This window comes from Miniopterus schreibersii (assembly GCF_964146895.1).
Source record: "Miniopterus schreibersii genome assembly, chromosome: 13".
NCBI lineage: Eukaryota > Metazoa > Chordata > Mammalia > Chiroptera > Miniopteridae > Miniopterus > Miniopterus schreibersii.
Window position 1 is genome coordinate 9951754 of NC_138113.1, and position 17129 is coordinate 9968882.

The 17129-nt window shown below is 36.5% G+C and overlaps 1 protein-coding gene across 7 annotated transcripts in view; it reads left to right on the top strand.

Moving 5' to 3' along the window:
* The window catches only part of NCOA1 (nuclear receptor coactivator 1), a 144379-nt gene that overhangs the window by 29802 nt on the left and 97448 nt on the right, over positions 1–17129 (top strand). For all 7 annotated transcript variants that reach the window (XM_081157033.1, XM_081157035.1, XM_081157030.1 and 4 more), the window contains exon 2: positions 211–344. The gene's annotated coding sequence lies outside the window, so the exon portion shown is untranslated. The remainder of the gene's footprint in view (positions 1–210; positions 345–17129) is intronic.

The following is a 17129-nucleotide window of genomic DNA, read 5'->3' on the forward strand; positions in this document are numbered from 1 at the left end:
TTTCTTCCTCTTTCTTTTTTTCAGCTTTAATCTTTAATTTCCATTTTTAAAATCTTTAGAGGGACAAGAATGGGATTTGGCATTTCTTTAACAACTAAAGCATCTGTGTAAGAATCTTTGCTTGCTTGTAGGGAAACAATGATGTGTCACAATATTTAAAACCTGTAATGTTTTCAGTAGACTAAACGTGTCCTCTCTCTCCTACTTTAGATCTGTCCGTACTAATGGAAATGTAACCGGAACCGACTCTGATGATAAAATCAAGGACCAGCAGGCAAGATCATGCAGTAGAAATTTTTGCTTCCAAATGAAGACACCGACATTTAGAATTTCTACTTTCTAAGGTATTTGAGGCACAATTTTATTTTCATTTGACTCCTTGGCAGTCATTTTATAATGTTGATTTCTATATATAGATTTCATGAGTTTAAATTTTTATGTTAGAATGATTAGCTTTTGGAGAGTTCACCCCGTCTCCCCTGGCTCACTTCTCTCAAAAACTGAGAAAAGATCTAGATTTAAAAAGGAGGTAATCTTTATAATTAGGAAAGTGTGTCCATTATAAGAAATTGAGGTGTTTACTGAGTACAGATTAAGACTCAGTAAACTGTTAGAAGAACTGAAATAAATAAATGCCAATTTAATAATTATTTTATTTATGTCATGACCTTCTGAGATGAGCAGCTGAATTCAGCACTCTAACAGAATCTGCTCACATGATACAAGAGATCTTAGTGATTGTCCCTTAGTTTGATTTGGAAACCTTTCTCTCCTATTCTTCTAAATTTGTTAAGGGTTTTCTGTTCACCAAGAAGTGTCACTTTTAATCCCCATAGACTGTGCCTGTAGGACCTTTGGGATTTGATGGGTTAGTTTCATTTGTACCAGAAAAGCAAGAAATGTAAAGAATCAAGTGATACTTCCAAATTATGGGGTGGATCCCCACTCTAAAGACTACATAAGATAATTGAAAACAATAAAAGGAAACATTGTATTAATAGAAGACAAACACAGTGCTTCCTATTTTCCTAAAATACATATAAATTTCAAACAGGGTACAGTTACATGTTCATGTAAAAAACAAATATTTTTTAAAATTATATTTTTCTAAATATGCAGAAGACATGGAAAGAATTATTTTAGGGGATAGGTTCAAGTTGGTTGGTACTCTGTATACATTATAGAGGTTTATAAATTAATCTTGCTCAAATATAGAGAAGATGAAAATCTGAGAAAAATGTACCACTCATTACTGGGATTATTTCATTTTGTTCTGTTTTGGAAGACTATATAAAGTAGTAAATGCTAAATTAATAAAAATCCATGATACTGAAAAATTCTTAGACTGCTCCAGTTAAAAGAAAATGGATTACCTTCTATAAAGGAGTAGTGTAATTGAGTAATTTTTGCCAAAGAAAGGTTACCTTGATTCAAATAGCAGATGAAAAAGTTGGTGAGAAGTTTTAGAACTTCTCTGGCAGCTAGTAGATATATCTGTACTCTTCTAAAATTTCTTGGTGTCATTTCGAATCAAATGGTAATGATGATTAAATATATAATTTGTCTTATTATCAGAACCATTTCCCTTATTTTTTGATATCTTTCCTTATTACTTTCATAATTTGTCTTACTATCAGAACCATTTCCCTTAATTTTTAAAATATCTTTCCTTCTTACTTTCATTTAACAACATTAGTTGAATGTCTAAGCTTTGCAAAGAATGATTTTAGATATGTGGAAGGATATAAATTATTCTTTAACTTCATTATGAATGAAGTTGAAGACATCTTTCATTCAGAATGTTTACTCTGGGGCTAGGGACGCTAAATGCACTCATCTGAAAACCATTCAAAAGCCATCATAAAATGAGCACATAAAATCATAATTTAGAATCCCTCTCTAAGTAATATAGTTAAGTTCTGTATTCAGATCTCAACAAAAGTTAAGATTAGGGAGTAGGAAGTTCTGGTCAGTTGAATTTGCTGACTAATTGGTCTGCTTATGATTCTATTTGTAAAACTGCCACATAGCCTATTAGGTTGCTTAAATCTTTAATTAGGGATTTCTAATTCATCAGTTTCTTCTATCTCCCCACTCATTTGCAAGCTTTCACAGAGTGATATCCCTATTAATATTTGTCATTTTTCCTTTTGAAAATGAAGAAAAGTGAAAATTTTACAAACTTGTGCTCAAAAATTTTATATAATACATTTTGACAATATTTTCTTGAAATTTTTTTGAGAGGTCTTTAGATTTTGAGAGTGTGGGATTTTGTTTGTGTGTGGGGGGGGGGGGCGGGTATTAACACAAAACAGAATCAGTACATAAGTTAAGGCCCAAGAACATTTGTAAGATTATGTCTTGGAATACAGTATACATTAAGTTAAAGTGGTACCTTTTAGAAATACTTTACTTGCATTCAGGAAAACCTTTGAAAACAAATTTCAACAAGGTGTAATAAGGAAATCGTATTCCCTTGCTATAGTTTTCTCTGTGGTATAATGGAAAGAGCACAAGCTTTGATTCTTCTATTTTCATGCTACCCTGAGGAATTGAATTACTGTTTCTGTCTTAGTTCCTTTTTCTATAATAATTACTTTTTAGACTTCTGATGAAAATGAAATAAAAATATATAATTATATAAAATAATGCTTTTCAGTGTGAAATTAAAGAATGTTGCTAAAGACAGAAGACCACACTACTGAAGTATATCAGTCACAGTTATTCTCATAGCAAAAACAGGTCAACTCACACTAATACTCAGGAGCTTGTAAAACCAGTTTCAAAGTTAATGACAAATATTATGCTTGGAGAGAAAGTAAAATGAGCTTTTGGCAAAAATCCCTTATCAAAGGCATACCATCTGGGAAAGCAATTACTGTCATGTGCGCATGCTAGCAGAACTTTTGTTTTTCAGTTGGATGAAAGCACTGATGTGCAGAGGACATACCAGCACTTCATATAGATGTGTTACTGTTACCACTGAAAAATACACACTACCATAGAAGAATATTTTGTCATTGCTTTGTTTTGTTGTTGGTAGTGGTTGGTTGTTTTTTAAGCCATTGTTGCCTGAAAAGTTGCATTATTTCCTCTGATCCAAACCCAGCTCCTTTAGCTGCAGGGACCATTGCACTTGGTCTATGAATAAAAGAAATTGCACCAGGATATCAATTCATATCCCCCTTTTGTCAGAGAGAAGAACTGGCATTTCTAATGTGATGTGATTTCTAATTGTGATTTAATGTTGAAGAAAAGAGTAAAAATTGTGGAAGTAAGCAATTTGGGGCCACTAAAGCCATGGTTTTTCAGAATACTGCGAAGGAATGGTCAGCAAGTACGTATAGGATCCTGCTTCTCCACAGTGATGTTTGCCAGCTGTGTAGTGTGACAGGGCTTTACATGTTTGTTAATTAGTTTTTTAGTAAAAAAGTATTTATTATTGATAATGCCATTTTTCTGATTTCAAGGGGGGTATAACTTAGCAAATTAATTTAGTATTTCAAATAGTGAGAACTTATAAATTCATATTCACAGTATCATGAGTTTTAATGGTAGGGATGAGGTATGAGGATTTTTATAAAAAGTCTGAATTATGGTTACAAATAATTCAATCTCTAAGAGTTTGATCATTTCCCCATACTTGATGAGTTTATTAATTTATCAAAGAAAAAACAGTGACTTTTTATTATGCATATTTAAAAACCATATCCAAATTTTGAACTAGAACACAAAGAAATATGTTCCAGAGCCAAAATGCCAGCAGGGAATAGATTAGGAATCCAGTCTCTCAAATTGAAGCATTTAACATTGAGTTTTGAGTGGGATACGCTTTTTGAGGGGCAATGAAATGCTGAAAGTAGACCTCTGTGAGAAATATTGGTACAGTTCTGGGTCCATGTTTAGTTATAAAATCCAGAATGTATAACACAGCCGATTCATAATTAAGAATTAAGAATTTTTAATTTAGAAAATATAAAGAGAAAGAAACCAGTTATATAGGAAAGTGGCTTATGGCTAAAGCTTATTCTGTTTCTGGGGCCTTGAACATCTTGCAGGAAAGTTATCAAACTCTAATAGGGCGTGGCAAAACAACTAAGGTGTTTGGTTGAATGGACTGTGGCTGGCCAGAGGTGAGCATCAGCAAGTATAACTACAATATAATCAATCACATCACATACATTTAACTCTGTAAATTAATAATGATACTTTAAAAAAACTCATTAGTTTTCTTTGGAGTATGCTAAGGAACTAACTATACCTGAAGGTAACCAAATAGTTGAGGGAAGGAAGTTTCTTTTTTTCAGGAGTATTCTAGTTAACAAATGAAGAAGGAGTGATAAACAGAACGTCGCTGTTTTGTAATGAATTCCTGGACCAAAGCAAAGATCATCAGTGGTTGCTAACATGACAGAAAGACAACCAGACATTAGGTTTCTCTTAGTGAAAATACACAACACTACCTACGAGGTATTTTTGCAAAAAAAATTGAACTTGAACCTGAATCAGATCAAGTCTCTAGCTCTACCCTTTTACAGGAAAGATAGAAGACAGGGAAACAAATGAAATGATACCATGGGGGATGCAGTTAGCAAAATCTAGGCTTTTGGAAAGTCCTTGGGACATACAACTTGTTTTTTTCAACAGATAAATTGAAGGGAAGGAAAAAGAGAAATGGAGGAAATTTGAGATTAATAGTAATGTTTGGACTTTATTTGGGTCCAGAGTTTAATATATAAATATTTATGAAATAATTAGGGAAATTTGAACACTGACTGGATGTTTGATATTAAGAAATTATTGTTAATTTTTAGGTGTGGCAGCAGTACATTAAAAAAAAGCCATCTTTTATAAATGCATATTGAAATGTTGGTGAATGCAAGCATATGCCTGGGATCTACTTCATTATTTTATAGAATAGAGGGAAGGCGGTGGGTGGGAATGAAACAAGATTGACCATGAATTGATCATTGTTTAAGCAAGGCACTTGTGGTGTTGGGGGGGGGGAGCTATAATTCTTGTTTTCATTCTCTAAGCTGTTTTGAAAGTTTCTGTAAGAAAGAGGTCCAGAAATTTATGTTTTCTCTTTGTTGGCTTATAAGAATTGAATTATATTTATTTAACAATCTGCTGAATTATTATTTCTAATAATTTCTTTAATCTTCATGGAAAATAGGTTTTCTATATAATCATATTGCCTACAAAGGACAGACTTACTCTAGTGCTTACTATTTACCAGGCTCTTTTCAAAGCATGTACACATGTTAACCCATCAGATCCTCTCAAGAGCTCCAAAGAAGACATTAACTTTTGCCCAAGGTTACATAGCTGGTATGTGGCAGAGCTGGGATTTGAATTCAGGCATTCTAGCCCTAGAGCCTGTCTTCTCTAAGTTTTGTATCTCTCCTTAAAACATTTTATTTTTAATTCCTCCACTTTCATCCTTACACCTTTTATTTCTTTTATTTGTCTTAATGTACTGGCTGGAACTTAAACTTTTAAATCCCAGTTTTCATTTGTAATTTTGATTTTGGAAGTTGTCTTAATACTCAGAGTCCATTTGAGTTTATTCTTTACAAATACAATGTAATCACTAAGAGACTAAGAATTAACTTAGTGTGTAGCCAGAAACCAAAGAATTAAGTATATTGTAACAGCTTCTAGTATTTTTTAAAAAATTATATATACCTCCTGATGTGCACGCAGCCTATTCATGGCTCATTTTACTTTCAATTACTATTTATTTTATTGGCTCTGTTTGCTGAATTTGTGACTCTTAGATAAAATTACTCCTTCCTTTCCCCAACCCCCACACCTGTTATATAATTACTTCCCACCTGACTTTACATAGGTTACATGAGATAAAATTAGGCAAGGCATTTAGTACACTGTTTAGCACCTAAGATGTATCTAGTAAGTATGTCTCTTGGTTTAAGAGACAGCTACTTCATAATTTTGTTTTAAATTTTTTTTTAAAAATAATTTTTAAAATGAGGAGGGACAAATATTGCTTAGTTACTTCAAAAAGTCCTAAGCCTGGGACAGGTGGGAAAATCTATTGATAATGTCTTATGGTGGTTTAATGAATAATCTCTGTGTTCTCTGTAAGGAATTATTTTTATAATGGTCTCTGAGTTTGAGAAAGATTACTGAGAGAGTTGGTTGCCAGAAGAATACTTGCCTAGCCCTAGCCGGTTTGGCTTAGTGGTTAGAGCGTCAGTCCACAGACTGAAGGGTCTTGGGTTCGATTCCAGTCAAGAACATGTACCTCATTTGCAGGCTCAGTCCCTAGCCCTTGCCGGGGCGAGTGTGAGAGGCAACTAATCGATGTGTCTTTCTCACATTGATATTTCTCTCTCTTTGCCCCCCTTCCACTCTCTCTGAAAAGCACTGGAAAAAATATCCTCCACGAAGGTTAAAAAAAACACACACTTGCCTATTAAGAGGTAGGGTGGAAACAATTTTGGGAAAATGTGACTTGTCCCAACTATGTATGTGTGTTTTTTAAAAGTTCTCTTTGGCCAGCTACAAAGTACATTGTGACATAGTGAGATAGCTAAGCTTCATGAAAGGAGGTATATAGGCTCTAATAAGAAGGAAAATTTTGGGTTTCACCCTCAAGAGAAAGAGCTAGGTTACAGTTACAATTCCTTTTCCTGAAGGTTATGGAAGGTGGCCATCTGAAGATCTGGTACAGCTAGTTAAAAGTTGTGCTAGTTTTCTGTACTTTACCACCTTCCTCCCTCCAACCCAGGTTCACCTGTTATTTTGTATAGCAATAAACTGAAGCAACCTTTTTTTTTTTAGCACATTTTTAATGGTATTTTTGAAAATGTTGTTAAACTAGTTGGAATCTAAAAATTGTAGAAGCCCAAGAGGTTTTTCATTTTCCAAATGACAGTTATAATTATTGAGTGGCATAGCTATTGAAATTGAATAGCCAATTTTTTGTGTTAAAGAAAGGGTTTGCTTTTACAGGCTATAGTTTATTGGTAAGAGATAAAATATATTTTTGAATAATAAAATGCATCTATGAGACAGAAATTCACTCTCCTATCTTATCATGAAAGCTTTGAGTAGAAAGATGAAATACAGTAGTCCTCTCTTATCCACAGTTTGGCTTTCTTCAGTTTGTTACCCTCATGTCAAATGTGGTCCAGAAATATTAAATGGAAAATTCCAGACATAAACAATTCATAAGTTTTAAATTACACACTTTTCTGAGTAGCGTAATGAAATCTCATGCCATCCTTTTTCATCCTGCCCAGGACATGAATCATCCCTTTGTCCAGCATGTCCACCTCATTTCATCTGATCACATAGGCATTATATTGTCTCACATCATCACAGGAAGAAGGGTGAATGTAGTACAATAAGGTATTCTGAGAGAGAAAGAAAGACCACATTCATATAACCTTTATTATCATATATTGTTATAATTGTTCTTGGTGTTAATCTCTTACTGTGCCTAATTTATAACTTTATCATAGGGATGTATATATAGGAAAATACATAGTATATAGAGGTTTTGGGGTACCATGAACTGCACCCATATTAGATGGCAGACTTAATGGATAAATGTTGTGTGTGTTCTGACTGCTCCACCAACTGGTCATTCTCTCATCTCTCTTCCTCTCCTTGGGCCTCTTTATTCCCTAAGACAGAAAAATATTGAAATTCGGCCAGTTAATAACCCTACACTGGCCTCTAAGTGTTCAAGTGAAAGAGGGATTCACACATCTCTCACTTTAAATCAGAAACTAGAAATGATTAGGCTCAGTGAAGAAAGCATGTCAAAAGCTGAGATAGGGCAAAAGTTAGCCAAGTTGTGACTGCAAAGGAAAAGTTATTGAAAAAAATTAAATGAGTGCTCTGTGAACACATGAATAAGAAAGCAAAACAGCCTATTGCTGGTATGGAGAAAGTTTTTGGTGAACTGGATAGAAGATCAAACCAGCCACAATATTCCCTTAAATCAAAGTCTAATACAGAGCAATTCTGTGAAGACTGAGAAAACTGAGGAAGCTGCAGAAGAAAAGTTTGCAACTAGCAGGGGTTTGTTCATGAGGCTTAAGGAAAGAAGCAGTCTTCATAACATAAAAGTGCAAGGTGAAGCAACATGTGCTGATGTAGAAGCTGTAGGAAGCTACACAGAAGATCTAGCTACACAAAACAACAGATTTTTTAGTATAGACGAAACAGCTTTATATTAGAAGAAGTTGCCATCTAGGACTTGCATAGCGAGAGAGAATTCAATGCCTAGCTTCAAAGCTTCAAAGGACAGGCTGACTCTCTTCTTAGGGGCTAATGCAGCTGGTGACTTTAAGTTGAAACCAATGCTCATTTACCATTTTGAAAAATCCTAGGTCCATTAAGAATTAATGCTAAATCTATTCTGCCTGTGCTCTGTACATGGAACAACAAAGCCTGTATAACATCACATCTGTTTACAACCTGGTTCACTCAATATTTTAAGCCCACTGTTGAGACCTACTGCTCAGAAAAAAAGATTTCTTTCAAAATATTACTGCTTATTGACAATGTACCTGGTCACCCAAGAGCCCTAATGGAGATGTACAAGATTAATGTTTTCATGCTTGCTAACACCTGCATTCTGCAGCCCATGGATCAAGGTGTAATTTTTACTTTCAAGTTTTATTATTTAAGAAATACATTTTATAAGGCTATATCTACTGTAGATGGGTGATTCCTCTGATGGATCTGATAAAAGTAAATTGAAAACCTTCTGGAAAGGTTCACCATTCTAGACGCCATCAGGAATATTCATGATCCATGGGAAGAAGTCAGAATATCAACATTGACAAGAGTTTGGAAGAAGTTGACTCCAAACCTCATGGGTGACTTAGAGAATGATTCAGTACTTCAGTAAAAGAAATAACTGCAGATGTGGTGGAAATAGCAAGAGTACTAGAACTGAAAGTGTAGCCTGAAGATTTGACTGGACTGCTGCAATCTCATGATACAAACTTTATCAGATAGGGAGTTGCTTCTTGTAGATGAGCAAAGACAGTGGTTTCTTGAGATGGAATCTACTCCTGGTGAAGATGCTGTGAAGATTGTTGAAATGACAACAAAGGATTTAGAATATTACATAAACTGAGTTGATAAAGCAGCACTGGGTTTGAGAGGATTGACTCCAATTTTGAAAGAAGTTCTGTGGATAAAATGCTATCAAACAGCATTGCGTGCTACAGAGAAATCATTCATGAAAGGAAAAGTCAATTGATGCAGCAAATTTTATTGTTGTTTTAAGAAATTGCCACAGCTATCCCAACCTTCAGCAAGTACCACTCTGATCAGTCAGCAGCCATCAACATCAAGGCAGTGCCCTTCACCAGCAAAAAGATTGTAACTCGCTAAAGGCTCAGATGATGGTTATCAAGTTTTAGCAATAAATTTTTAAAAATTAAGCATGGACATTGCTTTTAGACATAATGCTATTACACACTTAATAGACTATGGTACAGTGTAAACATAGCTTTTATATGTACTGGAAAACCAAAAACTTCACTGGACTCGTTTTATTGCGACATTCACTTCCTTGCTGTAGTCTGGAACTGAACTTGCACTATCTCTAAGGTATGCCTATATGGGGTTAGGTACTATCCACGGTCTCAGATATTCCCTGGGGATCTTGGAGCATAATCAGCCATGGATAAGGGGGGACTACTGTACTTTCTAAGATACACATGGATGCTATGGAAACTAAAAGATGTATGTAAGATTAAGCATAGTTGTGCTCAGTTTAACATCTGTTACCTAGTAAAGGCATTGAGACATTTATTGTTCTGCAGATGATCTTCAATGAGGAGGCATAGCTAATGTGGTCAGTTACAGAGTATGAGATCACTAAATTTAAGAGAAAAGAAAGCTAATATTAGGAAAAGAAAAATATAGTAATAATAATAGCTAATATTTAATGTTTACTATGTGTCAGACACTGTGATAGGTACTTTATATATATTTTCAGATACTATACCAGTAAATCTGTGAGGTATAAACTATTATTATATCAGTTATGTATAAGGAAACTGAGTCTTAATAAAGACTCATTGAAGTTACATTGAAGTTAACTCACAGTAGAGCCAGGATTCATTGTCTCTTTCTCTTGGGGTGAAACCAGAAGTTTGAGTTCAGAAACTGATTTTTAATCAGAATAAAAAATAAAGTGAATTATTCTTCTAGTTTAAACAAACTGCAAAAGCATGGATTTGGGGAAACCAGGGATTTAAGGATTTTGCTAGTTCCATATAAGTTTATGATATGATAGGGCTCCTGAAAAGTTATTGTAATCACAAATCTATTAGTTGGAATATAGTGTTTCATACAAGAAAGGCCATAGTTCTAACCACATTTAAAAAAAAAATTATCTTTATTGTTGAAACTATTACAGGTGTCCCATTTTTTCCCCTCATTGACTCCCTCCATCTTGCTCCTACCCCCTCCCCAGGCCTTCACCCCATTATAGTCTATGTCCATGGCTTATGCATATATGCATATAACTTCTTTGGTTAATCTCTTCCCACCCCACATTCCCCTTCCCCCTTCTCTCTTCCCCCTTCCCTCTTCCCTCTTCCCTCTTCCCTCTTTCCTCTTTCCTCTTTCCTCTTTCCTCTTCCCGAGATAGGATTGTGTGTTGCCTGCTTCAGTGTCTCTGGGTCTGTTTTGTTTGTCAGATTCTTTTGTTAATTAGCTTCTTCTTAAAGAAGACCCTTCAATGTTTCATGTAATACTGGTTTGGTGGTGATGAATTCCTTTAGCTTTTTCTTATCTGTGAAGCTCTTTATCTGACCTTCAGTTCTAAATGATAGCTTTGCTGGGTAGAGTAATCTTGGTTGTAGGTTCTTGCTTTTCATCACTTTGAATATTTCTTGCCACTCCCTTCTGACCTGCAAAGTTTCTGTTGAAAAATCAGTTGACAGTTGTATGGGTGCTCCCTTTCTCTTGCTGCTTTTAAGATTTTCTCTTTGTCTTTAACCTTTGGCATTTTAATTATGATGTATCTTGGTGTGGGCTTCTTTGGGTTCCTCTTGTTTGGGACTCTCTGTGCTTCTTGGACTTGTAAATCTATTTCTTTCACCAGGTAGGGGAAGTTTTCTGTCATAACTTTTTCAAATAGGTTTTCAATTTCTTGCTCTTTCTTCTCTTTCTGGCATCCCAGTAATACGAATGTTGGACTCCTTGAAGTTGTCCCAGAGTCTCCTTACACTATATTCACATTTCTGGATTCTTTTTTCTTTTTGTTCTTATGATTGGGTGTTTTTTGTCTCCTCATGTTCCAAATTGCTAATTTGATTCTCAGGGTCCTCTATTCTACTGTTGATTCCCTGTAAATTATTCTTCATTTCAGTTTGTGTAGCCTTCATTTCTGACTGGTACTTTATCATGTCATTGATGATCTGACTAGTTTCCTTAATAGCCTTACTAATATCCTTGAGTATCCTTTTAACCATTGTTTTGAACTCTGTATCTGTTAGCTTGCTTGGCTCCATTTCACTTAGTTCTTTTCCTGGAGATTTCTTCTTTCCTTTGTGACATGTTTCTTTGCCTCCACATTTTGGCTGCTTCCAGGTGTTTGTTTCTATTAGGTAGAGCTTCTGTGTCTCCTGGAATATGTAGAGTGGCTTTGTGTAGTAGGTGTCCTGTAGGATCCAGTGGCTCAGCCTTCGCAGTCACCTGAGCTGGGCCTTCTAGATGCTCCCCTGTGTGGGCTGTGTGCACTGTCCTGTTGTAGTTGAGCCTTGGTTGCTGTTGGCGTCACTGGGAGGAACTGACCCCCTGGCCAATCGGCGGCTGTGAGTACCAGCTGCAACTACAGCTGAAGAGCTGCTGTGCTGGAGACACCCCTCTGGAGCAGGATTTACTTCAGTGGAGCCTTGGTGTTCACAGAGTCCACCCCTTATAGCCCATCCTAGGTGGCCCTGGGCAAGGCAGAGGCAGAGGCTGACTTTGCACCTCCCAGGAGGCCCCAGAGACAGTGCACCTGGTGGTCGGCTTCGACCACACTGGATTACAACCCTACCACATTCACCCAGGATGAGCTACACAGCAATCCGTAGATGGCTGCTACTTGTGCTGAGCTTGAAGGTGTCCAGGAGAGGCCAAACTATGAACTAATGTAGGCTGCAGCTAGTGCCAGGCCTGGGGCCACTTATCAAAAGGTATGGGGCATGCTGAGGCCAGCTGCTGCTTGTTTGAGAGATTTTAGGAAAAGTCCTAAGCATGAGGCTAGAGAGGCCACTTGCATAGAAAAGCCACTGGAAATGGCTTGGATGAGCTTGCAGGTAGGGAGGGGCGGGGTCTACGGGAATCACCAGGGTGGGGCAAAGGGTGTGAGTCAGGTTGATGGAGATTGAGAAAAGGTGCTTGCCTGCCGGTTCTGTGGGAGGAAGGTTCGTCAAAGGAGCAGTCGCCTCTGCCAGCTGTTCTGTCTGTGAAAAAGCAGCCCCTCCAGCTCTCTCCCGGATTGTAGGCACATTAGTTCCTCCCTGAATATCCCAGGTTCCTTTCAAGCTGCTGCCTAGCACTGGAGCTCAGAGGGAGTGTGTCTGAGTAAGTCCGTGCGCCGGCCCTCTAAGAGGAGCTGCCTGGGACTCCTGCAGCCTCTGCATCCCTCAGCCACAGTCCCCATTGGTTTTTAGAGCCTGAAGTTGTGGGGACTTCTCTTCCTGGCACTGGAACCCTGGGCTGGGGGTCCTGATGTGGGGCTGGAACCCCTGCTTCTCTGGGAAACCTCCACTGCTGTTTTAAACTGCTGCACCTGGGTGTGGGCCCGCGGCCGCGTCTCAGATTTAGCCCAGATTCCTCCCCTGGTCTCCGCCCCTCCTACTGGTATGGATGTGCTTTTTCAGTTCCCTAGTTGTAGGACTTTCTGTTCAGCTAGATTTCAGGAGATTCTGAATGATGGTTGTTCTGTATTTTAGTTGTAATTTTGATGTGGTTGTGGGAGGCAGCGGGTACTGCTGTTACCTATGCCACCATCTTGTCTCTTCAAACCACATTTTACTGTTTTTGAGAGGGAGGGATGCCTCATTGGTTTTGAAAATGGTGTTTGATATGGAGTGACTTTCAAGTATCTTATCACTCTAACTTCCTCAATTAAAATGAACATGGAAGTGTTTAACATGGAAATGAATTTAAGTAGCTATTAAATTTTTCAAGGAGTTTTGGAGATTCCTTGAAATTAGAAATTTCTTACATTATTAAGAAACACTGCTTGCCTGTTACAAGTCTAGCAATGTAAAACATACAGTTAGGTTAGGTGTAAAAATGAGAATCTCTGTCCGTACTCTTAATACCATGTGGATACATTTAATGCTAGAAAATTTTAAAGCCTGAACTACAGTGTAAGACCCACACTGCTTATAGTGGGGTTTAGTTAGTCACTTATAAAGCTTTCACTTAAATTTGGGATTAAGTATACTTTTCTAGTAGACCATGCTGTATTTCAAGAAAAAATTCTTTTTAGATAAGGCAAAAAGGAAAAACCTCAGTTAATTCCAGAAAAGCCCAAACCGTGTATGTCCATTCTCTCACTGCAATAGAAGTTTAAAATGCATTACTCCAGTAACTTGGAAAAAAATCAAACAGAGAAACCTTCTTAAATAATGAGTCAAATAGGAGATCAAATATAAAATAACTGATTGTACTGCTAACTGAAATGAGACGGGCCAACACTGATACTGTACTCAGAAGTCAATTGATTTAGAAAAATGTACTTAACCTCAGAATTCAGTAAAATAAACAAGCAAATAAAACCAACAAAATAAATGCCTAGGAGGAAGGGAGGATATAAATAAGATAAAAGCAGAAACAAGTGAATTGAAAAAAGAAACTAAAATTGAAAAGAATCTGAGAGCTATTTTCTTACAGTTAAAAAACAAATATCTGACCAGTCTTATCAAGGAAAAGATAGAAAACCAAAGTAAGAAAAGATAAAGGAGATATAAAAAGAGATTTTTTAAAAAAATTATGAGTAAGCTCTGTTTGTTAACTCTAAGCCAATTTATTGGAAATTTCTCTGAAATGAATTGTGAAACACCCAACTTGCTTTTAGAAGAAAATCTGAGTAAATCAAAAACTATGGAAGAAAGTTCAAGGAATTTTCTCCAGAAATTGGTTCTGGGGCCAGATCATTTTGCCAGTGAGTTTCTTCTAGCTTTCAAGTAATATATAATTTCTTGGTGAGAAACTGTTAGAGATTATAAAAAGATGGAATAGGCCCATTTAATGTTATGAAATCAGTATAAATATCTTAGCAATGGTTACTTCATAAAAGTGAGATTCTTTTGGGGGGGGGTGTTACTTTTTAGTTTTTATTGTAAGCACAACAGATTTTTCTTGAAATTAAGACAGTTGAGGAAAAAACAACCCAGAAATTTAAAACTGAAACAAAGATGTCTTTTATATCTATTAATACATTTACTGTTACTGCTGCTCTTCATTCCTGTGTGTAGATCCAAATTTTGATCTGATACCCCTTTTCTTATGCCTAAAAAACATTTCTTTAAGTGCATGTCTTGTAATGGATTTTTCTCAACCTTTGTCTAAAAACTTTTCCATGTTCATTTTGAAATATATTTTAAGTGGATATAGAATTTTAGGTTCACAGGTTTGTTTGTTTTCTAGTACTTAGCAATATAACTCCATTGACTTTTTGTTTGCATAGTTCCTGATGAGATGTCTTTGTCTTTCTGTACATAATAGGTCTTTTCTCACCTCTGGTAGCTTTTAACATTTTTTATTAATCACTAATTTTCAACAGTTTGATTATGATATTTATATTTCTAGGTGTGGTTTTCTTTGCTTATCCTTCTTGGATTTTGTTGAGCCCCTTGGATCTGTGAGTTTATGGTCGGAAAAATTTTGCCCATTATTTCTACAAATATTTTTTCTATCGTTATCTTTCTAGTGTTTGGACCCCAGCTGCACGTGTATTAGATTGTTATATACAGTACTACAAGTTATTGTTGTTCTCTTTTTTTGTACTTTTATTTTTGTTTTGTATTTTTCCCCCTTTCTGCTTCATTTTGGATATTTTCTATTGCTATGTTTTCGATCTGCTGTTAGTCCCACCCAATGTATTTTTCATTTCTAGAAATTCCATTTTGGCCTTACAAAAATCTTGCATGTCTTCCCTCAACACGTCCATGTTTACAGTAGCTTTTAACATCTTTGTCTGCCAGGCCCTGTGTCTGTTAGTTTTGTGTGTTTCTATTGATCTGTTATTCTGGTTATAGGTCCTACTTTCTTTTAAAAGTATATGCCTGGTAAATTTTCCTTGGATGTCAGACGTGAATTTTATGTTGTTGGATGCTGGATTTTGTTCCATTTCTTTAAATTATATTGGTCTAAGTTGTGGCATGCAATTAACATTTTTAAAATCACTTTGATGATTCTTTTTAGACTTGCTTTGTTTTGAGTAAGCTTTGTTAGAGTGGGTTCAGAGCAGCCTTTTTTCCTAGAGCTAATTTAGAGTTGAAACCTTCTGAGGAGTTTATTTAATGTCTCATGTGTTATGAGGTCTTCACTCTACTTGATAGGAATACAAACTATTCCTAACCTCGTCTGAGTTTCAGGAATCCTTTGGCCTATTTGTTTCGCAGTAGTCCTTTCCCCAACTTTAGGTATTTTCCTCTCAAAACATTACAGGTCAGTACCTGCCAGTGGCTTGAGGGGATGTCTCTGCAGATCTCCAGAGCCCTATCACTGTATGCAGTTCCCTTCTCTCTGGTTCGCTTTCCCATAAATTCTGGCTGCCTTGGCCGCCCTGAATGTGAGTCTCTGTTTCCTCAATTTTCTAAGACTGCCAGACTCTGTTGAAGTCCCCCCTCTCTGCATTGCATACTGGAAACTGCTTTAAGGGGTGGTTGTAGACTTCACCTAATTTTCCCCCCTTTTCTCAGGAATCTCATCCCTGTTTTGACTGTTGTCCAATATCTGAAAACTATTGTTTATTATATTCAGTTTTCTGGCTGTATAAGCCAGGAGGATTAATCGGATCCCTGTTACCCCATCATGGCTCTTTGTGGAAATACTTGCTTATCTTTCCCTCCTTCTTTTCTGTGGGTTAAGATGTGGGTCTGAGTAAAAGAAGCCAAGAAACCAGTTGGCTTGTTCTCCGTGTTTCGCATGTTAGGCTTGCCTATAACTGAGGCAGAGGCGTCCCTAGTTGCTGATGGTCAAAACCCCTTGATGATAATAAACAGGCAGTTTTGCCTGGTGCATCCTTCCTCACTTTCCACTCTCTGGTACTTACTGCAGTGGTAGGTTGCTTGATGAAGTATCGTGGTAGTCTGAATCTTGGTCAAGTACCACACAGTTTTAATAAGTTCTTAATAGTCTTACTTTTAACTCAGTTAAGATCCATTTTTCTTTACTTTTTCTCAGCTATTTCTGTTTGCTGTTCCTCACCTTTAATTTTAGCAGGTTTTTTTGGTTATGTTATTTGCTAGTTAGTTATCTAACTGGTTGTTATTTTTCACCTGGGTTGTATTTACTTCATTCATCATGTATTTTTCTACATCAGAGTATCCTTTAGGATCTTGGAAGAGTTTGATCTTTATGCATTATACCTTCAGTTTTGTTCCTGCTTCTCTGTTCTTGCTTTCCTCTACTCAGAAATGAATGAGTGAATAAATAATTGAGTAGAGATAGACAAATATATGCACACATGCATACATGCAGTGCATTTTCTCAATTCTAAGACTATTAATTGTGACATATACTATTGATTTAATGTATTTTCCAAAAAAAAGAAACGACATCTATTTTTTAATTCCTTAGAAATTAACTGACAGAAGAAGCATGTATTTACCCATAAAATTTCTTTTTTTTTTTTTTTTTTAGATATATCTTTATTGATTTCAGAGAGAGGAAAGGAGAGGGAGAGAGAGAGATAGAAACACCAATGATGAGAGTCATTGATCAGCTGCCTCCTGCACTCCCCCTGCTGGGGATCAAGCCCGCAACCGGGGCATGTGCCCTGACCGGGAATGGAACCCCGATCGCCTGGATCCTAGGTCGACACTCAACCGCTGAGCCACGCCCAGCCAGCTATAATTTCTATACTGTCTTCTTTCAAATCATAATATACAGTGGAGTCCAAT